The following is a 25244-nucleotide window of genomic DNA, read 5'->3' as shown; positions in this document are numbered from 1 at the left end:
AGGTGCCGGGGTAGCAAGGGAGGCAGTACAGGTGGGCAACTGGCACGGCCTGGGCCCCGTGAATCAGAAAGGGTGGCCAGTTAACCGGTGCAGTTTCTGCCAAGTAGTTTAGCAGGGGAGAGGGGGAGAGAAAGCAGAGCAAAGACGAGGAAGGTTTTGAGGTGCTTCCGGAACCAGAGATGGCTCTCCTCAAGTTTCAAGGAGACAGGAAGGCTGTTCCAGAGGGAGGCCCCTGCCGAAGCGAGAGATCTGCCACCAACTCGTTGCTTGGAGAAGTGACTGACCCTGAGGGAGTTGGATGCAGATAAGCAGAGAGCTCAAGAAGGAAGATATTTAGGAAGAGAGAGTTGAAGATATTTCGGCCCCAGGCCCCAGAAGGCCTTGTGGTCAATGCAGAGGGTTTTGAACTTAATCCTCGCAGCCACTGGGAGCCAACATTACATGTTACTTTTTTATGTGCTTCACATTTCATTATTGCTAATCATTTGGGAAGCGCAAGTGCTGACAACAGTCTCACTATCAAAGTGGCATGTTGGATTTTTGTTCCATGTGATGTCAGGAAACCCCTTTCAGCCCATAATCGACCAAAATTGTGTATCACCCCAAATTCATACTGACTGTCAGTATATATGTTTACATTAAGGTTTGCAGAAATTTCACATACTCTGGTTAACGCTATTATCTCTGCGGCTTGTGCTGAGTTATATGGGATTCTTTTGCTTTCTACAATACTTCAGTGTAGTGATGGCACATGCAGCAGTTGATGTACCATCGGGTAATTTAAAACAAGAACCGTCACAAAACAGTTCTTCATCTGGCTCCTTCTGTGGGGTATCAGTTAGATCAATTATTCCTTTTGTCTCTTGTTCAGTAACCATTAAACAACCATGGGAGAATTGTTTTTCACCCCCTTTGTCATTGGGAGGGGGCATTAACTCGGACAGATTTAAAGCGCAACACCTCATAATTTGGATATGCGGTGCAAACAGGACAATTTTGTATCTTGTTAATCTGGCTGATGTAAGGTGTTGCGTCTGCGTTCTATTTAAAAGAACGTTCACTGAATGGGGCACCATGACGGTTAAAGCGTGACATAAACCATTACCTCGGTTTGTTTTACTGACGCAGCGGCTGCAGCAATATCTTGCATAGCAGCGCAGCAAAGCACATGCAACAGGATCCAACGTGGAAGAGAAGTAGCCACATGGTCCATTTATCTCTCCTTGTTCCTGAGTCAAAACAGCCAAAGTACAACCATTATTTTCAAGTACAAATAACTTAAAATTCTTGTCATAATTTGGCGTGCCCAAAACTGGAGCTGAAAATAATGCATCTTTGAGCAGGTCAAATACTTCTTGACATTCCATGTTGCATGGCAAAGGTAAGGTAACATCCTTCCTTGTCAATGCCACTATGGGTTTCACAATCATAGAAAAGTTACCGATCCACTGCCTACAATACGAAGCCATGCCAATTAAAGCCCTGACTTCTTTCTGCGTATTTGGAATAGGCATATCAGAGATACTTTCTATTCTTTCTAGTGTCAATCTCCTTCCCTCCTTTCGAAAGGAGGTAGCCCAAGTAGGCCACTTCCTTTCGACAATACTGAAATTTCTTTAGCGAAGCTTTGTGTCCATGTGCTGCTAAATGTATCAATAGTGTAACTGTACTTTCTTTACAAATTTCTTCTGTGTCTGCTGCTATCAAGAAATCATCTATATTGTAACAAAACACAACCTGCTGGTAGCATATCTAGTTGTTCCTTTAATGCTCTACTGTAAATACTCGGACTTTCAGTGTAGCCCTGCGGAATTCGTGTGAATGTAAATGAACGTCCTCCTAGAGTAAAAGCAAATAAATATCTGCGTTCTGGATGCCCTGGAATACTGAAAAATGCATTCTTCAAATCGACAACACTAAAATACGATGCAGATGCTGAAATCATAGTCAAAATTGTATTCACATCCAGAACTAATGAAAATCGTGGATCAACAACATTATTCACTCTGCACAAACGGTACGGTATGTCATTACCTCCATTCTTGTAAACCGGAATGATTGGACTATTGCTAATACTACCAGAAGTTTCTTTAATTACGTTTCTTTTAATCAAGTCTGATACAATGCATTTTAATGCTTTCTCTCCTTTGGCCGAAATTTTATATTGCGGAATACGCTGCAATGTAATTCCTTCTTGCAAAACAATCTACACCGGCTCTATTTTCAAACAACCAACATCATTGTTGTTCACTGCCCATATACAAGCTGGTACTTCACTTAATTCGGTCGGTAATGGCTTAGATAAAAATTGCGATACAGGAGTCTTTTGTGGAGATATCGTTAAATACACTCCTTTTTTATTTTTTTATTTTTATTGTTGTTTTGATCAGAAAAGTTCAATCTTTCAACAAATACATTAAAAAGACATTAAAAGTAAAACAAAAATGAATAGTTATAACATATTGTATACGCTTTGAACAACAATTAAAACAAAAATGAAAAGAACAAAGGAAGATACTTAGCATGTTGGCTATGATACATATCCCATCATTAGATGGCTATTCTACTATCTAGCCAATATTAGTATACATGCTAATCACTTTCATACTCTACACTCACTATGCTATCGCAGGAGTCTTTAAATTCAAGCTATTCAAAAATCCTAGTATAGCATATCTTACACAGCTCCTATTCGTATGGAATAATTCAAACCACAAAGATTCTTCAGTCATGTACTTATTATCCAAAAAATGACTTTTTAAATAAAAAAATCTCTTCGTCAATAGCTTGCTACATGAAACCAATAGATGTTTCAACGTCTCTGGGGACTGATTACAAAATCGACATTTTAAAATTTGTGCAGGTTTTTGACGCCATTTTTTCATTATTTCCTTGGTTGGCCAAATGTTCAACCTAAAGCGCAAATAGTCTGTTTGTTATTTTGGAGAAGGGAATCGCTGTAGGTATGCTTCCACTTGACCATACGATTTTAAACAAAAAGGATTCATTTGAAATTTCTGTAGTTGCATACATTTAGCTCGCGTCTTGATCCAATCACATCTCAATAGTTTTTGTTTAGCTTTGTCTGGGTTTTGAATCAGCATGTTTTCTGTTATCCTGGGCCTTGGAGGGATTTGGAAACCAGAGTGCACCAACTTTTGACAGAAGCCTCCTTGCTCTGTAGTACATGTTTAGCAATTATTTTTAATAGCCCATTATAATTCTCTTTTAGAAGAAATTTCCTGTAGAGTTGATAGAGCTTCCATTTATACATGGCATTCAAAGAATTTAAACCCAATTCATGCCGAACTATGGCCATTGATTCAGATGTTGGAAGTTTTAAAGCTTTTTTTCAGTAGTACCCTTCATAGTGTTGCCAATATTCATATGTTTGACATTTTCTAGTTTCCACACCATATAACCTGATAGGTACAAATTTATGTTTGTAGTATATAACTAACGGGGATATAGAAAATGTGCAATATTTGGTGCTTATTATACACATTTGAGAAATAGCAGTTTGTTGTTTGGTTAGAATGGAATCCTCATAAGGCTGATCATTGGATCTATTATGAACGCACACCCCAAATATTTGTAGGTCTTGACCGCTGATAGGGTGGTGTTTTGTAATTGCCACTGGTATTGTTTGTGATTAGCTTTACTAAACTGCATTGTTTCTGATTTGTTAATGTTAATACTAATGCAGTTTGCTTTTACATAATTATCCAGGGCTAATAATAGGTTCCTAAGACCTGTTGGTGTTTTAGATATGAGGATCATGTCATCTGCATATAAAAGCCAATTTATTGCAAAACCTTGTAATTTCGGGGCATCAGTTATCAGATTTTCAAACCATTGGCCAATATCAGCTAAAAAGTAATTAAACAATGCGGTGGCTAGCAAACAGCCTTGTTTCAGGCCTCTAGATGTTTCAATGGGCTTCGACAACCATCCATCATTCCTCAGATGTACTTGTAAAGATGTATTCATATGTAAGGCTATAATCCACTTCAGTATAAACCATGGACATTTCTGATCACATAATTTTTTAAAGATCAATTCCCTAGGCACTAAATCAAAAGCTGAACGAAAATCAATAAAAGCATTATATAAAGGTTGACTGGACTCTCTATGTTGTGATATTATAGCAGTTAGTGTTATCAAGTTTATTGCAGTTCCTAAGCCAGGAATAACGCCCGTTTGATACGGATCACGCAATTTTCTTGTGTCTAGCCAGATGTTAAATTCATTCAGTACCAAACGAGCAAATAACTTGCCCGGGCAGTCCAAAAGGGCTATAGTCCTGTATGATGCTGGATTACTTCGTGAACCCTTTTTGAAAATTGGAAGTATTATTGATATTTTCCATGAGACAGGTACAAGGCCTGTTTTCATCACATTTTTAAATATGATTTTTTATATTTCCGCCCACAGGTTTGGATTTTCTTTCAGTATGGAATTGTGGAGCCCATCTGGGCAAGTTGCCCTGGAGTTGCTCAAATTACCTATATAGTGCTGAATGTCTGTTGTATCGAAATCCATGTCACGATGATACGTTGCAGCATTAATTTCAATATTAAGGCCACCGAAGGGTGTTCAAAAAGCATCGCCATAATAGCTTTCCCAGATTTCTTCAGCAATTGGATTAGTTTGGACTGCTAATTGAGGCTGATGAACTGGGCCATACAATAACGGCCATATGCCCCTGTTGATTTAAGCATGAGTTGTTTCAACATAGATTTGCCGTTATGTTGGTATTGAATGGCACGTCTACCTCTTTGCCAATTTGTGTAGGCAGATTTGAGTTGTTTTATCTGATTAAAACTCATCCCTGCCTTTCTAGCATCCTGTATATTTTTTCTTAGTTCTCGTTTTTTGTCTTTTACTTCAATATCGAATGCATGTATATGCTTATTATTGGTCTGCGAATTTGTCACCCTCTTGGCCTTAAAGATTTGCATACAATCAACATAATTCAAAGGACTGTGGATATTGTTGTATTGAGATGAAGTATACAACATTTCACCATATCTGAGCAACTTTCCAGTATTCAATGCTACTCGGGTTCGGGCGTTGTTAACAGTTAATTCAGACATACAGTGATTGATTGTGGTCTCTATATTGACTGCATGGAACTCACACACTACACACAATTGATTTTGATCACTCTTAGATGATTTTTTTTTATGTTCAATGATCTTACTTTATCTAGGAATCTAGGAACTGATGATTCACATATATATAGTCCAGAATTGCGCTCTGGTCTTTTCCATGCCATGTCATATTCGGTGGATCGTTGCCATGGATTGAGCCATTTAACCTAGTGAGATTACGTTCCTTCATGGATTGAACCCATTTGCATTCCTCCATGGTTTAAATAGTGGGTGTCTTGGGCATCAAGTGCATGTTTAAATCACCCATAATTAAGGTATGCATAATGGAGTGATGTAATATTATACTATCCAAGATGAAATATAGTTCTTTAAAGAAAGCATCTACAGAGATATGTTTTCTGCCCCAATAGATAATAACAAAGGCCATCGTATAGCCCACTCATTGGACTTTTATAGCTTGAAAACATGGAGTTAGGGTGGGTAAGTTAACTATTTTGAACTGTTTATCCGTTTTGAATGCCATGAGCAACCCCACCATCGGACGCCCAAGAGGAGCTTCTATGGCGGGTATTGTCTAAATATAATGGGAGTCCCAGATGGGAGTGGTGGAAAGCCAGGTTTCCTGGAATACTATAATGTCATATTTATAGAGCTCTTCGATTTTGGTATTGATAAAATGACTATGTCCTCTTGTATTCCAGGAAATAATCTTGATCATATCCCCTAACTGGTGCTGTTATGAGTTAGTCTCCTGGTTCGCCTACCCGCCATTTCCAGTATCTTGGGTAGCCTGACCTCCTTGATTTTTGTTAGCACCATATATGTGAAGGCTTTGCTGCAGGGGGGCTTTACTCATAAATAGATTGAGGGGCATCTCTTGGGTGATAACAAACTCTAAGTTATAAAACTCGGTACGCGCTGCCCATAAAGTATTCCAGACGAGCTCAGACTGTATATAAAGTCTTACTTCCCCCGATCCTTCCGGTTTTGTACATTCCACTAAGCTGATATCAGAAGAACTCAGGTTGGCAAGCATATGTACATGCCTACAAATATTCAGGACACTTGTTCGGTTTAAATCGTATCGCGGAAAAGGATGGGGCCTGCATGATATAATTAAGCAGTGATGATGTTTATATGGGGCCCATCACTTATCCATAAATTTCTCTGAGCCCGTCCTTGATTGATACATGTCATTCTTACCCAAGTGGGGCACTTCAGATTGCAGTTCTCGATTCCTACCCCCTAAATTACCCCAATCTTGGGTTGCACCCGGCCCTGTTAAGAGTCGAGTAACTTCCGGGAAGTTAAGAGGCAGTGATTGTTTACCACAGTTCTCTTGTATTGTGGGCTGATTTGAACTTTACCTCTCACTGTTGTAAGCCGCAAATGAGGCTCGTATTTCTTCTCGTAAATCATTGATGGTGTTATAATGAGGTTGTAATATCACCGGCTGTGAATTATGCAGCATGGTGTTCCTCGCCAAAGTTTCTTTTGGGGTCTCTTGGGTGCTCAAGCTCTCTAATTGAACCTTGCACACATTTTTAGATGTAGGTCCCTCGTCTACATCTAGCTTAGGTAATGTTATCAGATTTTTCTCTGCATGAGTCAAAGCAGAATCAGATTGACTAGCCATCAAATCAGCTATCAGATCATCTAGAGGTTGGTAACTCTTTGGTGGTCTTTAAGCCGATTTGAAACAGCTATGGCCGTCATCAATCTTTTTTTTCTTGCTGCAATTGCTGCAAGTGTAGATATTTTTGATCCCTGGAGCTTGGGGCGCAACACTTCTTTTCCTAACATGGGAACATCGGAGGTGTGTTTAGCAGTTAGTCAATTTTTATTATCGTGAGCTACAAAAATCACTGGAGTCATCGATATCTCCTGGGTACTAACTCCAGATGGTATAGAGCATGCCAGTGGTACCACATGTCCTATGGTTTCAGGTTTGTTGCCATAGCTCAAGGGACTAGAGCCTTTATTTGGCGAATCATTGTGGGCTTCCGGTAGAGGCAAGAACTTTTTATCTGCAATCAACAACTCTGTCACCCTGTCATCGCCCTTCACTGCAGCTTTGATTTCTAAGTGGCTTCAAACCATGTCTGTACTTAGATTATTTACCAAATTAGCTGACTCAGGGACATTATTTATTAGCTTGTTTGCATACTGCTTATTCATTAAAGACGTTTGATCATGCAATTTTGTCATAATTTGTTGAAGCATGGTTGTATGGTTGTTTATTTTTTCATCCAAAGCTTCATACAATTTAGCCATTGAAAAAATTGCAGTTTTCATAGCCCCCAGGGTGTTATTCAAGGCCAGAGTTTACGGGAACGAGAATCTAGGCCCTGTGGTTGTTTGTTGATTTCTAATGAAAAACAGTTGCTCCTCGATGGGAGCCTCAAAATGCGTTTGCCTCGGGGTGGGAGCAATGAAAGATAATGATCTACAGGAGCCACTCCTGTCTGATTTATCAAACATGGTGGGAGACTTTGAGAGATCATGTTCTCTTGTAAACTGAGACATTGGGCCTCATTACGACCCAGGCGGATTTCGCGGTGCTAAATGCACCGCGAAGCATGGCGGAAAGCCGCCGATAGCGCCATGGGGGTTGGCGGATTTACCGCCCCATTCCGACCTTGGCGGGGCGGTAAATCCCCAATCCCCATTCTGCCCTTCCCCATTCCCATTTTTGCCCCATAGGGTATAATGGGAGTGGGGAAGGAGTTAATTACGCCACCGTAAAATACGGTGGCGTAATTAACAACGAGGTCCCGTAGCGCCATGGTTTTCTCCGCCTGGTAAAACCAGGCGGAAAAGGCCGCCATGGCGCTACGGGAACTCGTAGTATGGCGGAGAGGTACGCCATGCACTACGCTGGCGTAAAACCCTCTCCGCCAGGGTCCTAATGAGGCCCATTGTGTTTATATTCATTACAACCTGATCCTTACTATTTTCATCTATTGCAGTAAACTCTTGGCCAAATTGTATTAAGTCCCCCGTATTGGAACAGATATATTTTACCTCATGAGATATTTCGTTCTGTTCAATAGAACTATTCATGAAGTCCATGATCTCATCATTGATATCCCCAATTATAATTAACCTTGTATATTCTTTTCTCAGATCATGCTGAGCTTGAACCGAACATATTTGCGGCTTAACAGGTGATAAATAACCCTCTTGTTGAGTTTTGACTAGGTTAATTTGGGTAGCACATAACTCACGAGGTATTTGGGTTGAACATATATCCCTGTCTCACATACATTTTCATGTGTTCTATCTGTTACTTCAATCCTCGATGGTAATTCAACGTTCTTTACACTTATACTAGATTTCCATGTAATATTTACCGGTTGGTTGGACACTGGTTCCGAGTCAGACATGTTTTTAACCGGAGTTTGCTTGACCACAGGGTTCACCATGTCCTTTGTTCTAGTTGACTCTAGTGAGCAGAAAGATCGAATGTCAGTTGTAAGGGAAATCAACCATTGACCGGTCGCCATTTTCTTTTCCTTACGCTTCTGTGCAAAGGTATTCTTTCTTAGTTGCAACAGATCCTCTGTTGCAGATCTGTCCTTTAAAGTTTGTGGCATACCAGTTTTTAAAGTAAACATGTGTTACAATTCCAATAAAAAAACCCAAAAGAATAAGAAGAAAAATATGTATTTCCAAGTGAAAGTTTCAAAACTTGGATTTTGCTCGTAGTAAGTAGTTTACAGTTACCAGACTTGTGGCCCCGGCCACGCTGTCCCACTAGACAGCAAGACAGCCACACACTTGCAGCCACTCACTTCAGCACACGCGCGCTCTCACGTGTGTGCACAATGTTTTTGAAGGCATTTGGTCGCGGCAGGGGGCGGATCCAAGATCTGAGTAAAACGAAACACAAGAGGAGGAGTATTAAAAGTACTGCCTTGAAAAGTCCTCAGCGTTCTCAGCGTTCGTCAATGCAGGTGCCGGCATGGAGTCTGTGCCAGAGATTCTTCTTACCATATGGTCCAGTCAGCACAAACACAGCGCTGCTACGGCCGTTCGCAGCAAAGAATAATCCACAGGAAGTCAAACCAGCGTTCCTCCACAGCAAGACAACCACACACTTGCAGCCACGCACTTCAGCACAGGCGTGTGCTCATGCGCGTGCATAATGTTTTTGAAGGCGTTTGGTCGCGGCAGGGGGCGGATCCAAGATCACATGGTCCAGTCAGCACAAACACAGCCCGGCTATGGCCGTTCGCAGCAAAGAAAATTCCAAAGGAAGGCAAACCAGCGTTCCCCCACAGCAAGACAGCCACACACTTGCAGCCACGCACTTCAGCACACGCCATCAGGAGAACAATAAATAACAGCATTAAATTTCTTCAACAAATTTAATCCCAACACATTTTCACACCAATTTTTCATCAAAAGAAATGGGCAAGATTCAGTGACTGGACCTAGCGTTATACGTACTGGTTGTGACAATGGACTAATTAATGGTGTACCTGAGAACCCTACTGAGACATTTTTATGCCCTGACAGTGGTATATCTTGGACCCGCTGACGGTCAATTGAACATTTTTGTGCACCTGTGTCCACTAGAAAAATGTGTTCCCTAGTCCCTATTCCCAACCTTCATTTCTCCGTAGGACCCTTTCTGGTCTACGGGAATAGATACTGGTTCCAACCTCTGTCTCAGGCTGTCCTAGTAGAACAGTACATCGTCAGATGTAAAGTCACCAGAGTAATATGCTTTGGACTGATTGTCAAAAATATTCCCACCATTTGTGTTACATCTCTGTTGATTTTGGTTCTGGTTCTGATTCTGATTACCTTGGTTATCCTGAAATTGTGGCGTTATTTGCTTTCTATTCTGTCCTTGTGTTCCTGGGCGACCTCTATTCTGTCTTCTCGGGAAAGTCCTGTTTCGATTCTGTATATGCAGACACTGTGCTCGCCAATGGCCTTCTTGTCTACAATAGGCACATTGATTAATCCCTATTGGACCACCTTGTATGTTGGACGCTAATGACAATTGGACTCTGGATGGTGCATTACCACCACCTCTATTATTGTTTGCTACTTGCTGCAATAATACTCTTGTTTTCAAAATCCCTTTGTCCCTCAGTTCTTTGTCCTTCTCTGAATTTACTCTATTTTCATAGTACTGGACCATGTGTAATACTTCACTTTGTGTTTTTGCTTGCCATGCACTTGCAGATGTCATTATTAAACTTTGAATTTTCGGTAACAACCCTCGCACAAACTTATCAACAAACAATCTCTTCCCGGGTTCAGTACTCAAATCTTGACCACTAAAATCTGCAAATACTTCTTCAAATCGATTAAAATAATCAGTCGCTCCTTCTTCTTTTCCCTGTAAACAAGCAGTCAAACTATTCTCTTTTCAGGTACCAAAGTTTTCAATTTCTCTACTATTCGCGATGGTAAAGTCAACATAACTTGCAGCGGTTTTTCTCCAGCCTTTCTCTCACTATCAATTCTAGTCAAATTCTCCCATGTTTCACCTAATATCGGCACGTCATTTATATTTCTAACCTGTTTCCATATGTCTACAGGAAGAATCACGGGAAACAATAAATCAATGTCACTCAATGTAAAAACAGATTAATTCAAAACAGATTCAATTTCTTTATAGAATCCTGACGGGTTTTTCCTAATATCAGGATCGTTTGCTTGATAGTATTTACCTGTTGCCTAGAAAAAGGGACATGTACAAACTGTGCGATATAATGAGCTTCTATCGTTCGCGCTGCAACTGTTCCAGTGGCAGCAACTTCTACTTTCGGGATAAACGTGGGAGGCACTTGCCTCATGGGTAATTGCAAACCAGGTGATTCTACATTTGTTTGTCTATTAAGCAACAGAGCTAAATCAAGAGAAAAAGCAGTCGTTCCAGTTTCAGGCGAAAATGCTCTTTTGTAAATTGTCATTAAATCAGCGGGACAACATATCTTATTCTTCATACATTCATCTTGTAAATACTCTCCCATAACCTGTAATACCTTTCTCTGCATTTCTGGTGTATAATGACTAAATGTATCATGCACTTCCATTGGGGAAATGGCAGCATCTGTAATCCATCTAAGCCCATCTCGCGTCCAAATTCTCATCTCTTCACTAACAGGTTTCAACAGCGGAAAAATCGTTGCTGGAAATATGATATATGCGGTTTATCTTTCTTCATTAATTCTCTATGCAATCGATTAAGCTCGTGCTTAAACACAAATATTCGGCCTACATGTTCTCGTACTTTCGTCGCATTATCTCGCAAATTCGAAAGAACAACCAAATCATGCAACTCTTGCAGTGCCAATGTGTCAGTCAAATCACTCCATATTTTCACAAGGTAATTCCCAATGCATTAACAATACCTGCTGTTCACCAAGGCCTCTATGCTCAGATATGGAACTTTGCACAGCTGCTTCATCGTCACCTTCAGCATATGTTTCTGCCCAATTTCTCAGTTCTTCTTTCCTGTCTTTGCTAATCGTACTATGAGTCAGTCTACTGCTTCCTTGCGCAGGCCCCATCTCTGTAGAACTGCCTACTAAAGCGGATAACTCATGCTCTGGTGGCGGTGGAGGAAATGATGTCACAAGCACAGGGGGAGAGGACCTTACTACTGGTGCAGATGGAATAACGGGAATGAGAGGTACATAAGGAGGAGGTGCAACTGGGTCAGTAGTACTTTGATGTGCATTTCTTTGCTCATTCAATATTTTGTTTATTAGCTCATCTGATGTATGCAAATCTTGCTGCGGATATATTTTCTGTACACCTCATTGAAAAGCCCTATCCATGTTCCTAATTGCTTCTGCCTGCTGATGCTGATCATGCTCTAGCATGGGGGTCGACCATGAACCTGTTTGACCCCCGATCGATCAAAAGATCAGAAAGCAGGGCCTTCCTGCCTTCATTCCTAGGTCACATGATTTGTGCTGCGAGGTGAAGGGAGGCAAGGAATTGTAGCTCAAAATGAGGGTGGGAGACCTTGGAGAAATGCCAGCCTGTCTGGGAGCGAGTGAGGTGCGTGTGTGAGTTAATATGACCTCGACCTTCACCCCCGAGGCCCTGTCTGTTTGTACCAGGTGTACTGTTACATAGTGATAGATGTGTTTTTCATAGTTAGTAATATAATTGTCACTTGGCTGCCTGCTGATCAATGACTACTGCAACATCGCCCATGTGGAAGAAGATGACGGATCGGTCTTGGACTGGCATCCCCTATGGAGCAGGTAGCCTATGTGTAGGGTCTCACCAACCAGCAGCACGGATTTCTACTGTATGTGATGATGTAACTGATGATGTTATGTCCCTTCTTAATGTGCTGCTCATGCAGATTTTGACAGAACGTTCTGCGGCAGCAGAATTCTTTGTGGGCGCGTTTTCCTTTTGTATGGAAATTAAACTTGTTATCCTTGCAAGAGGTCTATTGGGCCATTTTACCTAGTGGGTTGTATTTTTTTTGGTGTGAGCATCTGGGGGGCTCTACAACATTTGGTCACCCTGATGGGATCCCAACGAGCCCAGCGACCCTCCGTTCTCTGAAGGGGCCGTGCCCACCTGCAACGACCAGACCCAAGCACGCAAACCCGCCAAGGTGTGCAGGAGCCATTTTTACAGAATTCCTGTCTGCTCTTTGGAGAGGGGCGCGGCTCCTGGGAGAGTGCAGGACATTATTGGGACCCGTGATGGAGAAGCTCGGGTGAACAACGAAGACATGAGTACACCCCTCGCAAGAGATAAAAACGAGGCATAGTGTGCGTGGTGGAGTGTGGCATGAATGGGCAAAGGTATAATGTGGTGAGTCCACGTGGCAATATTTAGTTTTTATCATTATTTTTGGGATATTTAAGAGGATTTTACAGAGGAAAAATAGGAGTGTAGGGAAACCTTCTAAGTGAGTGAAGCTGATGGCGCCGTTTGTTGTGTAACAAGGAGATAAAGGAAAAAAGTAAGAGCACCGTATAATTAGCGGGGTTGGTGGAAGTAGTGGTTGTTTTAGCTTGTTATTTTAGCCTGTTGTTTGAAATGCATTATGATTGTTGTGTATAAGGCGGAGGCCAGTGGATGGTCAGTATTGATAACCTGTTTTGAGAGCGTATAGTGAATTAGTGTGTGTCTGTGTGTGTGTGTGCATGTGGGAAGGGGGAGGGATGGTGTTCACAGGGGGTGACAGGGAGGCAGGGACAGCAGACTGGTAATGACTCTTGTAATTAAAGTGTGCGCAGTGGACATTGTGAAGTTTGGGGCACGTAGCTTGCAAAAATGGGAGTGGGGCACCATTGGAATATATGTATGGTACATTACCATTGTATGGGGACATGATTGAGAAATGCCACTAACAATGGGTGGTAGAGACACAAGGGGGGGTGCCCCGCTCCTGGCCAGAGAGGGGCACCCACAATAGAAGGATATTAGACCACATGAGCACGTTTGTAGCTGCTAAGTATAAAGGTAAACAACACCAAAAGAGAAAAGAGATATTGGAACTGTGGAACATGATAGAGGATGTGGAGGACCCGGATGGGGGTGGGACTCTGAGTGCTGAAGAGACCACCCTAGACGCAGTGTCAGTGGCAGCATAGGGGAATGGGACTTGTTCCCCGCACAAAGTGCTTTACCCACTTACCACTCGCCCAGCCACAGGGTACACAAACCCGACTTACGTACCCACCCGGGCGACGGCCCCCACCTCCCTACATACCATCAGTGAGTGCTATCCCACCACAAGACATTAAGGTACAGAAGGAGCTGGAGGAGAAATTGGAGGCGGCGCAGGTGGAATTGGCTCGATTGAGGGCAGCCCAGAGAGAGCCTAGGCTTCTCCTTTTTTAAGATAAAAATGGCCTCAGCCTCTGAGGTTTTAACAGACAAAAGTCCAGAAGATTCACCCTCTTCCTCCTCATCCTCAACATTAGTAGCTGTAGTGGCAGCAACTCCATTAAAGCTGCTGGGTCCAGACCCTTACCCTTTTCAAAATCAATAATGTTTACAATGAATTCAGCTGCAGTGCCAGTGCTAGGCCATAAAGACCGCATATGGAGACTAAGGCACAATAACCACATACACTAGTGACACGACAGACACAAGGTTCGATTTCCAAACAAGTCTGATTTATTTCAAAGTATCTCAGTCAGCCGACTGGGTCTCAACGTCTCGCAACGTGTGTTCCCAGACCTTGTGAGATGCAAGAGAGCGAGCAACACTCAAGCAGCAATATATATATAGATCACATACAATCAGTACGAAGGCAATACGATCCGCCCATAAACATATCATTCAGGCCAGGGTTCGGTGATTGACAATCATGACAATTATGACACGTTATGACAAATCTATATTCGGTGATTCACAATCATGACAATTATGACACGTTATGACAAATCTCTATTCAGTCTAAATATAGTTATTCTAGCAATGGTAGCCAAGACAGCTTTCTGTTATGGGGAACATAGAGCTCTTAGTTTGACAAAGATATCATGTTCGTAGGAGAGAAACATTCCTCAGCACGCTATCTGTGTGTTTCGAATCATGAGCTAAGGGTCAGACAGTTCTAAAGCAGAAAATACCACTCTCCGTGAAGGAGTACCGCTAGAAGAATATAATTCATGTTTTAACTCCTTTTACTACAGCGTTTGCAAGACAGACTGGCACCTGGAGTACTGATTCGATGCAGCTTCTGCTCGCCTTCAAGGACTTAGTGGTAGAGAAGAACAATGTATCTCTTCATAGTTTGACATTCCTGTCTGTTTTAGTGTTTCAGCAGTCAGGCCGTGGCCTTGCACCGTGTGTGAGTTCAAAGCATAGAATACATTTTTCAAAGTGTTTTGACAGAAAAGAAAAAAGCAAATGGCCTACATTTCACAAAATGGACGCCCTCTGGTTACATTGATGATACTGCAATTGCGATGTTTGACACGTGATGCGATTGGTTTCTGGCCAACATCCTATACACGCTATACATACTTTGCCGTAAGCCAAGAGCATCATCCATACATCGCATCTTCATCGGACCATGTGTCTGATTCCGAACTACCCATACTAATGTAAACATCATCAGAAATATTAATTGCCATAAATTGTTTGATTATTTCATTTTCGTGTTGTGCACCTTCACTTAATATGCGAGGAGGTTTCATTTTGATTACGTGTACACACTCATTCGTAATTTGGGAGCAGAGGATTGGCAGGCATTGTATGCAACAACAGCAGAACATGAGGATTCCAAATATCATGACTAAAATTGCAATTAGTTTCCATCCCCATGATCGCAGCAGTTCCCAAAACCATGAACTTATATTCAGATTCCAACCACCTGTAGGAACATGAATTTCAGAACTTAGGACATGCAATTTCTTGATTGCTCCAAATATCGTGGTGGAGGAGTCACTTACGAATACACAACACACTGACCCCACCAATTTGCATACCCCTCCACGATCAGCCAAAATTATATCAAGCACCATTCTATTCTGAAGTGCAATTAATCTGATTGCTTTCTGTTCCAGTCTCATATTATTATTATTATTATTATTATTTATTATATTATAGAGTATATCTGTATTTCCATTTATCGTCTTTTCTAACACCCTGGACAGTTTCCTTATATTCCATGAATGTATTGCTTGTCCCCAAAATGGTATGAATAACTTCTCTATAGCCCCTACAATCTGTCCTGTGGTATCAACTCGTTGTGGCCTAGATCTAGATAGTTTTGCTATTTCGTCGGAGGTTTTGGAAAGAAATACACCAGGTAAAAGTATACCTAAATAACAGGTCCCTTCCCAGGTTCTAGGTAACCATGGATAGGCCTGATTTCCGCATACAAAATAAACAGAACCCCCTATATGTAATGGTTTCTCTTCTTGCTAAAGTACAGCAATATTCATGCATCTAGTAAACGTTCCCACTGGATAGGAACCCTTCTTTTGTAAGCAAAATGGGACAGAACGTGGACTGTGATTAATAGTATAGGAGGGTGGATTAGCATCTTTGTTCCCTACTGGAGCCATTTTAAAAGTGATTAGAGATTTGTAAGGCCTAGAGAGCCTATCTACTGGACTCGATGTTACCGTGCTTATTTTGCTTCTGCTTGTAAATACGGAACAACCTAATGGTTCAAATACCACTCTTTCAAACTTGTTTATGTTTGTTCCATCAAACTGACCAGTAATACTATCGTTCCACTTTCCATAAAATAGCACTCTCAATGATGCATAACAGGCGGTATTAAGTGGCAAAGGATGTACATACCAACCATTCCTTTTTCACCATGCTGGGGTAAATGGGAACAGACCCAACAATTGGACCTATTCAGGATAGCATGAGTCATATTCATAATCAATAGCAATGTATTATTGTCATAACGTTTTCTATGTTTCACTTCTTGTGAGGGGAGAGTATAAGACAGCACATGTTCTGGGCTGCTCGTAGTAGGAGCATTGGTAGCAGGCAAAAGAAAGTTCAAAGGATGCACAGTTTCCAGATACCAGAATATTGGGATCAGTGTAATCAAAATGCAAAGCGGTATCATGATTATTAGCATATTGTTCTTTCTGAACCAAGTTTTTCTAGGAGCAGGCTCAGTCTCTATTTCTATAATATCAACAGCATTGGTGCAGGAGGGAGCAGGAGCGAGTGTAGGCTCGGTCTGTAATGTTTATCTCAGGAAAAGTTTTCAATGTTCGTCGCAGAAAGTTCTCCACAGCAACACACGTTAACAGCAAAGCGTTCGAATAGCAGCAAAGCGTTCAGGCTAGTACAGGCTAACCTGCTTAATAAATGACATCAAGCTGATGTGAATTTGAGCTCCAAAAATGCAGGAGCAAGCATCAATTGTGTAGGTACCATATGCCCCCGCTCGTTCGGGCAAGGTTGCAAAGGTCCTTCACTTTTCAATGGTAGCACTGGGAAACCGCGTGTCAGAGCTTTGAATTTGATGCAGCTTGATACAGCTCATACGCTCCTTTCCCCTAGGCCTCCGTTCCCACTTCATCCATGTTGGGAACAAAGGCAAAACAAAACGCAGATCACTTCCGATTTTGTGAACGTAGATTGTAACTTATGGCTCCAGGTACAGTATGATCAATGAACAATGCACTCTCATTTCCAGATGCTGGATCAGTGCCAGCTTGTGATGCAATGAGTGATGATGTAGCAGCAGTCCGACAAGGTTGAGGCACCTTTGGCGTTTCGATCTTCGTTGCAATCTCACCAGGCCCTTTCTCGGGCTTAGGAAGCACTTCTGGCAGAGAAATAGCGATGGTATCTTTGTGATCAAGTGCAGCTGTATTTGTTTCGATGTCAGGATCAGGCAGCTCTTTCAAAGGAAACTGAATTCCTTTTGTGTGTGTTGCGTGGATCCAGTGCTTGCGGCCTTCCACTCGGACTGCAGTCTGCGTAGCCAGTAATACCTGGTAGGGCCCCTTCCATCACGGCACGAGTGAAGATTTTCTCTCAAAATCTTTAATCAACGTCCAGTCACCAGGCTGCACACAATGTCCTGGACCGGTATATTGGACAGGAAGAGCCTCCTACACCTGCTGATGAATTAAAAAAGTGAACTGTTTACAATAATTAATAAGCAAAGGATATTCAATGTCTCTCAGCTGTTTCGGCTGCGGAGCATTCCAAACATTTGCTGGTCTCCCCATCACGATTTCGTAAGGGGAGAGACCAGTCCTTGCTTGTACAGATGATCTCATACATAACAAAGCTAGTGGTAATGCATCAGGCCATTTCAAATTACTCCCCTCACAGAGCTTACTTAATATTTTTTTCAAGATACCGTTCTGACTTTCCACCAAACCGGCACTCATCGGGTGTCTGCCGAATGGAATCGTTTGTCAATTTGGAGGCCTGTACAAATTTGTAATATCACGGCTGCGATAAAGTGCGGACCGTTATTTGACCATATGACACAGGGTAAGCCAAAACGGGAAACGTACTCTTTTAGCATAACTTTAGCTGTGGACATAGCTGTACAATCTTTCAGGGGATAGGCCTCTGCCCATTTGTTGAATGCGCAGACCACCACAAGGACATATTTATAGTTTTGGCAACTTTCCATTGCTATGAAATCAAAATGGATGACTTCAAAGGGCATGGGGGGGCGGCAAAACATCCTACTGGCTTCGCTGTTCCTTTTCCAATGTTATGTTGTAAACAAGTCGTGCAATTTTGAACAAATCTGTCAGCAGTTTTTCTAATGTGTGAATTCTGCCATACAGAATCTAAATGTTGAATCATTTTCCTAGCACATATGTGTGTTGGACTGTGGGCCATTGTGACCATTGCCATTACATAGGCATTTGGCAACATCCATCTTTTGTTCTGTTTGTCCACCCAACAACCTTCAGAATCTAATTCTGCTGTACCCTCAGACCAGGTTTTTATTTCATCTATAGTAGCTTCTGCTTGCATTTCCTTAACTGTGGCAATCCCATTTTCTATCATGCAGGGTACTTCTTTCATTTTTTCAACATACATTTTTGTGTGTAAATCAGTGGCAGTTTGTTTCGCAATTCTGTCTGCAAATGCGTTTCCCTTATGATATTATATGATATGATATGGAATTTATAACGCGCCTATACACAGCTGTTTCAAGGCGCGACGAGGCAAGTGAGGGGGAACAGAGAAGAACAGAAACAATCCTAGTAGGCCAGGCATCATTCAGATCGCGCAAGTGCATGGGGAGGGGGAGAGGGAAAAAGTGAGTGGGGAAGGGAGAGGGGAAAAGTGCAGTACAAGGGATAGTAGAATAAATAAGATAAATAAAAAAGAAAAACGGACACTGGTGGCAAGTGCAAGGTAAGTGCAGACAAAAGTGCTGGTAGGGGGACTGTAAGGATACACAAAAACAGTCCCCAGGTGCCGGGGTAGCAAGGGAGGCAGTGCGGGTGGGCAACTTGCGGAGCCTGGGACCCGTGAATCAGAAAAGGTGGCCAGGTAACCGGTGCCGTTTCTGCCAAGTAGTTTAGCAGGGGAGAGGGGGAGAGAAAGCAGAGGCAAAGAGGTAGGTTTTGAGGTGCTTCCGGAACCAGAGATGGCTCTCCTCAGGTTTCAAGGAGACAGGAAGGCTGTTCCAGAGGGAGGCCCCTGCCAAAGCGAGAGATCTGCCAACAAGTCATTGCTTGGAGAAGCGACTGACCCTGAGGGAGTTGGATGCGGATGAGCGAAGAGCTCGAGAAGGAAGATATTTAGGAAGAGAGAGTTGAAGGTATTTCGGCCCCAGACCGCAGAAGGCCTTGTGGTCAATGCAGAGGGTTTTGAACTTAATCCTCGCAGCCACTGTGAGCAAACATTACATGTTACTTTTTTATGTGCTTCACATTTCATTATTGCTAATCCTTTGGGAAACGCAAGTCATGACAGCAGTCTCACTATCAAAGTGGCATGTTGGATTTTTGTTCCGTGTGATGTCAGGAAACCACTTTCAGCCCAAAATCAACCAAAATTGTGTATCACTCCAAATGCATACTGACTGTCAGTATATATGTTTACGTTAAGGTTTGCAGAAATTTCACATGCTCTGATTAACGCTATTATCTCTGCGGCTTGTGCTGAGTTATATGGGATTCTTTTGCTTTCTACAATACCTTTCAGTGTAGTGATGGCATATGCAGCAGTTGATGTACCATCGGGTAAGTTAAAACAAGAACGGTCACAAAACAGGCTCTTTCTGTGGGGTATCAGTTAGATCAATTCTTCCTTTTGTCTCTTGTTCAGTAACCATTAAACAATCATGGGGGAATTCTTTTTCACCCCCTTTGTCATTGGGAGGGGGCATTAACTCAGATGGATTTAAAGCTCAACACCTCATAATTTGGATATGCGGTGCAAACAGGACAATTTCGTATCTTGTTAATCTGGCTGATGTAAGGTGTTGCGTCTGCGTTCTATTTAAAAGAACGTCAACTGAATGGAGCACCATGACAGTTAAAGCGTGACCTAAAACCATTCCCTTGGTTTGTTTTACTGACGCGGCGGCTGCAGCAACAGCACTCAAGCAAAGCAGCAAAGCACATGCAACAGGATCCAACGTGGAAGAGAAGTAGCCGCATGGTCTATTTCTCCCTCATTGTTCCTGAGTCAAAACAGCCAAAGTACAACCATTATTTTCATGCACAAATAACTTAAAATTCTTGTCATAATTTGGCGTGCCCAAAACTGAAGCTGAGCATAATGCATCTTTGAGCAGGTCAAATGCTTCTTGACATTCCATGTTGCATGGCAAAGGTAAGGTAACATCCTTCCTTGTCAATGCCACTATGGGTTTTACAATCATAGAAAAGTTTGCGATCCACTGCCTACAATACAAAGCCATGCCAATTAAAGCCCTGACTTCTTTCTGCATATTTGGAATAGGCATATCAGAGATACTTTCTATTCTTTCTGGTGTCAATCTCCTTCCCTGCTTCGAAAGGAGGTAGCCCAAGTAGGCCACTTCCTTTCGACAATACTGGAATTTCTTTAGTGTCCATGTGCTGCTCAATGTGTCAATAGTGCAACTGTACTTTCTTTACAAATTTCGTCTGTGTCTGCTGCTATCAGTAAATCATCTATATTGTAACAAAACACAACCTGCTGCTAGTTCTAACATATGTAGTTGTTCCTTCAATGCTCTACTGTAAATACTCAGACTTTCAGTGTAGCCCTGCGGAATTCGTGTGAATGTAAATGAACGTCCACCTAGAGTAAAAGCAAATAAATATCTGCTGTCTGGATGCACTGGAATACTGAAAAATGCATTCTTTAAATCGACAACACTAAAATACGATGCAGATGCTGGATTCATAGTCATAATTGTAGTCACATCCAGGAATAATGGAAATTGCGGATCAACAACTTTATTCACTCCATGCAAATCAATTATGAAACGGTACGGTATGTCATTACCTCCTTTCTTGTAAACCGGAAGGATTGGACTATTGCAAGTACTACCAGAAGTTTCTTCAATTACGTTTCTTTTAATCAAGTCTGATACAATGCATTTCAATGCTTTCTCTCCTTCGGCCGAAATGTTATATTGCGGAATACGCTGCAATGTAATTCCTTCTTTCAAAACAATCTTCGCCGGCTCTATTTTCAAACAACCAACATCATTGTCGTTCACTGCTTATAAACAAGCTGGTACTTTAGTTAATTCGGTCGGTAGTGGATTAGATAAAAATTGTGATAGAGGAGTCTTTTGTGGCGATATTGTTAAATACACTCCATCAGGAGAACAATAAATAACGGCATTCAATGTCTTCAACAAATTTAATCCCAACAAATTTTCACTGCAATTTTTTATCAAAAGAAATGGCCACGATTCAGTGACTGGACCTAGCGTTATAGATACTGGTTGTGACTCTGGACTAATTACTTGTGTACCTGAGAACCCTACTGTGACATTTTTATGCCCTGACAGTGGTATATCTGGAACCCGCTGATGGTCAATTGAACATTTTTGTGAACCTGTGTCCACTAGAAAAATGTGTTCCCTATTCCCAACCTTCATTTCTACGTAGCGCCTTTCTGGTCTACGGGAATAGACACTGGTTCCAGCCTCTGTCTCGGGCTGTCCCAGTAGAACATTACATCGTCAGATGTAAAGTCGCCAGAGTAATATGCATTGGACTGATTGTCAAAAATATTCCCACCATTTGTGTTACTTCTCTGTTGATTTTGGTTCTGGTTCTGATTCTGATTACCCTGGGATCCTGATATTGTGGCGTTCTTTGCTTTCTATTCTGTCCTTGTGTTCCTGGGCGACCTCTATTCTGTCTTCTCGGGAAAGTCCAGTTTCGATTCTGTATATGCGGGCACTGTGCTCACCAATGGCCTTCTTGTCTACAATAGGCACATTGATTAATCCCTATTGGACCACCTTGTATGTTGGACGCTAATGAAAATTGGACTCTGGATGGTGCATTCCCACCACCTCTTTTATTGTTTGCTGCTTGCTGCAACAATACTCTTGTTTTCAAAATCCCTTTGCCCCTCAGTTCTTTGAATTTACTCTATTTTCATAGTACTGGGCCATGTGTAATACTTCACTTTGTGTTTTTGCTTGCCATGCACTTTCAGATGTCATTATTAAACTTTGAATTTTTGGTAACAACCCTCGCACAAACTTATCAACAAACAATCTCTTCCCGGGTTCGGTACTCAAATCTTGACCACTGAAATCTGCAAATACTTCTTCAAATCGATTAAAATAATCAGTCGCTCTTTCTTCTTTGCCCTGTAAACAAGCAGTCAATTTATCCCAAACTATTCTCTTTTCGGGTACCAAAGTTTTCAATTTTTCTACTATTCACGATGGCAAAGCCAACATAACTTGCGGTGGCTTCTCTCCAGCCTTTCTCTCACTATCAATTCTAGTCAAATTCTCCCATGTTTCACCTAATATCGGCATGTCATTTATATTTCTAACCTGTTTCCTTATGTCTACAGGAAGAATCACGGGGAACAATAAATCAATGTCACTCAATGTAAAAATAGATGAATTGAAAACAGATTCAACTTCTTTATAGAATCCTGACGGGTTTTTCCTAATATCAGGGATCGTTTGCTTTATAGTATTTACCTCTTGCCTAGAAAAAGGGACATGTACAAATTGTGCCATATAATGGGCTTCTATCCTCCAGAGGCAGCAACTTCTACTTTCGGGACAAACGTGAGAGGCACTTCCCTCATGGGTAATTTCAAACTAGGTGATTCTACATTTGTTTGTATATTAAGCAATAGAGCTAAATCAAGAGAAAAAGCAGTCGTTACAGTTTCAGGCGAAAATGCTCTTTTGTAAACTGGCATTAAATCAGTGGGACAACATATCTTATTCTTCATACATCATCTTGTAAATACTCTACCATAACCTGAGTCAGTAGTTGTAACGCCACAACTGCGCGGGAGGTTCCGTGGACTTACTTGGCATCGCGAGGCTTCTGACGGCGCTCCTTCTGCTACCGGGTCCTTGGTTGCTACGGTCCCTGCTGGGCAGAAGACGGTCCGACCGAACTTGAAACGGCTGCCGCTCTCCTGGTGGCGATCACGTTGGAAGTTGCCATGGCGATTACAGGACGCCAGGAGGGCGCCTGTCGTCTTTCGCCGGCAACGTCCACATCAGCTGACTCCTCCCCGTGGCAACGGCCATATAAGCCGATAAAGTACATAACGCAGTGCTTCTCAGCTGTTCGTTCCGGCGGTTGTTTGGCTTCGCTTCTCTTCACAGCCTTTACTTTGGAACTTTTGCCTATTCGACCTCTGGCCTGCCCTGCTTTTGGATTTCCCTTAGGATTTGGTACTTTTAGACTCGTTGTGTTCCAACCATTGTTGCCTCCCTGACCTCTGGATTGCCTCATTGGACTGCGTTATGGACTCCCCTCAGGATTTGGTCATTTTGGATTTTGTGCTCTCATGACCTGGACTTTCCTTTGCATTTTTTGCTCCCTGCATAAATCCTCCTCGGTACCTGTGGGTTACTCTTGAGCTCTGCTTAAGTGCCAGTTCCACCCCAGCGTCCCCTGAGCTGGAGCCCACCTTCACCTACAGACTTGACCAGGTCATTGGAAGCCTGCTCACATACAGAAAATGTGGGCAAGGAAGCACCTCCGGGCCTCCTGGAGACGGTCATCCCTCCTTCCCATACAGCCTTGCAGACCCCACTGTAGGTAGGTGTACCAGGTTTTCCTTTTGATTTATTGTTAGATTATTAGTTGCCACAGTTGCTCTAACCACCATTTTCCCCCCTTCAGCTCTCTGGGTCCTTCTTGCTGCTGTTCTGGTTCCACCTGTGGCCTCAAGGACTGGCCAGTGAGTGACTTGCTTTCTCCCTGGCTGGTACTTGGGGAAGGAGGTACTTCATATCTTCGCTGCGACCACAGAGTCTTGACAGTAGTACTTTGATGTTCATTTCTTTGCTCATTCAATATTTTGTTTATTAGTTCATCTGATGTATGCAAATCTTGCTGCGGATATATTTTCTGTACACCTAACTGGAAAGCCCTATCCATGTTCCTAATTGCTTCTGCCTGCTGATGCTGATCATGCCCTAGCGCTTTCTCTGAGTTCATTTTATGTCTGCGCGCGTGTTTCTCTCTACTTCTCAAAAGGAGATTAGCTTCCTTCCTCCAGTCTTTCACTACGTCGAACGCTGCTGGTCTGGCCTTCTTGCGTAGCAATACTGATTCTAGGTGTTCTATACGTGCTAATTCAAAGCTCCCATTATCAGGCCACTGTAGGTCTGATACATGTCTGGTCTGCCTATGCCAAATCACATTAAACACTATTGCCCCTCCACTGTATTTTACGTACATTTCATATGCTGGCGACCCTTTGGGTGGCGCGACCTGGCCAGTTTCCAAAGATTGTCTACCGCAGTGGAAAAGTCTCACTAGACAGGAAGACAATTTCCCAGGCATGGTTAATCCTTCTTACCCTTTTCTTACCCTGGGCGTTTGATCTTGCAAGAGCAACAGTCGACCAATATCAGGACGTTTAAGAATCGGGGCACGACTCACCTGATCAACTAATTTGTCACTCAGGATGCAATTCATCAGTATACAGACGCAGCCAAAAATCGTTGTGACTGCGTGTCTGGCTCAATCTGCCTCGTTCCAGGACCCTCTCCTCAATGCTCTCTGGGCGCTGCTCGCCGATCAGGGATCGGCTGTGTACAGATCTGCAAAGGAGTCTCTCTCATCACTTCTACAGGGGTGCCCGGAACAACTTTCAAACCCGGCACGACAGCTTCGTCCTCGATTTGTTTTGCCTTCTTCAAACTCAACATATACGAAGGAGCATAAGAGGGAGGGTCACTATTCGGGCGCCATATTTATTTGCTAGGCCATAAAGACTGCATATGGAAACTAAGGCACAATAACCATATACACTAGTGACATGACAGACACGGGTTTGACTTCCAAACAAGTCTGGTTTATTTCACAGTATCTCAGTTGGCCGACTGGGTCTCAACGTCTTGCAATGTGTGTTCCCAGACCTCATGAGACGCAAGAGAGCGAGCAACACTCAAGCAACAATATATATAGATTACATAAAATCAGTACGAAGGCAATACAATCTGCCCATAAACGTATCATTCAGGCTAGGGTTCGGTGATTGACAATCATGACAATTATG

General features: G+C 42.4%; 1 protein-coding gene across 3 annotated transcripts in view; it reads right to left on the bottom strand.

Annotated features, from left to right (window-relative positions):
• LOC138525706 (uncharacterized) overlaps window positions 1-25244 on the bottom strand; it is a 134037-nt gene that overhangs the window by 92329 nt on the left and 16464 nt on the right. Inside the window, exon 2 of one of the 3 annotated variants that reach the window (XR_011283415.1) lies at window positions 14212-17662. The exons of the other annotated variants lie outside the window; for them this stretch is intronic. The gene's annotated coding sequence lies outside the window, so the exon portion shown is untranslated. Of the gene's footprint in view, window positions 1-14211; window positions 17663-25244 lie in introns of those variants that run through there. 3 annotated transcript variants of the gene reach the window in all.

The sequence above is a fragment of the Ambystoma mexicanum genome, chromosome 7p, assembly GCF_040938575.1.
Source record: "Ambystoma mexicanum isolate Mex_15411 chromosome 7p, UKY_AmexF1_1, whole genome shotgun sequence".
Taxonomy (NCBI): Eukaryota; Metazoa; Chordata; class Amphibia; order Caudata; family Ambystomatidae; genus Ambystoma; species Ambystoma mexicanum.
Note: the sequence above shows the minus strand (reverse complement) of the source record. Positions and strands in the feature narration are given on the sequence as shown.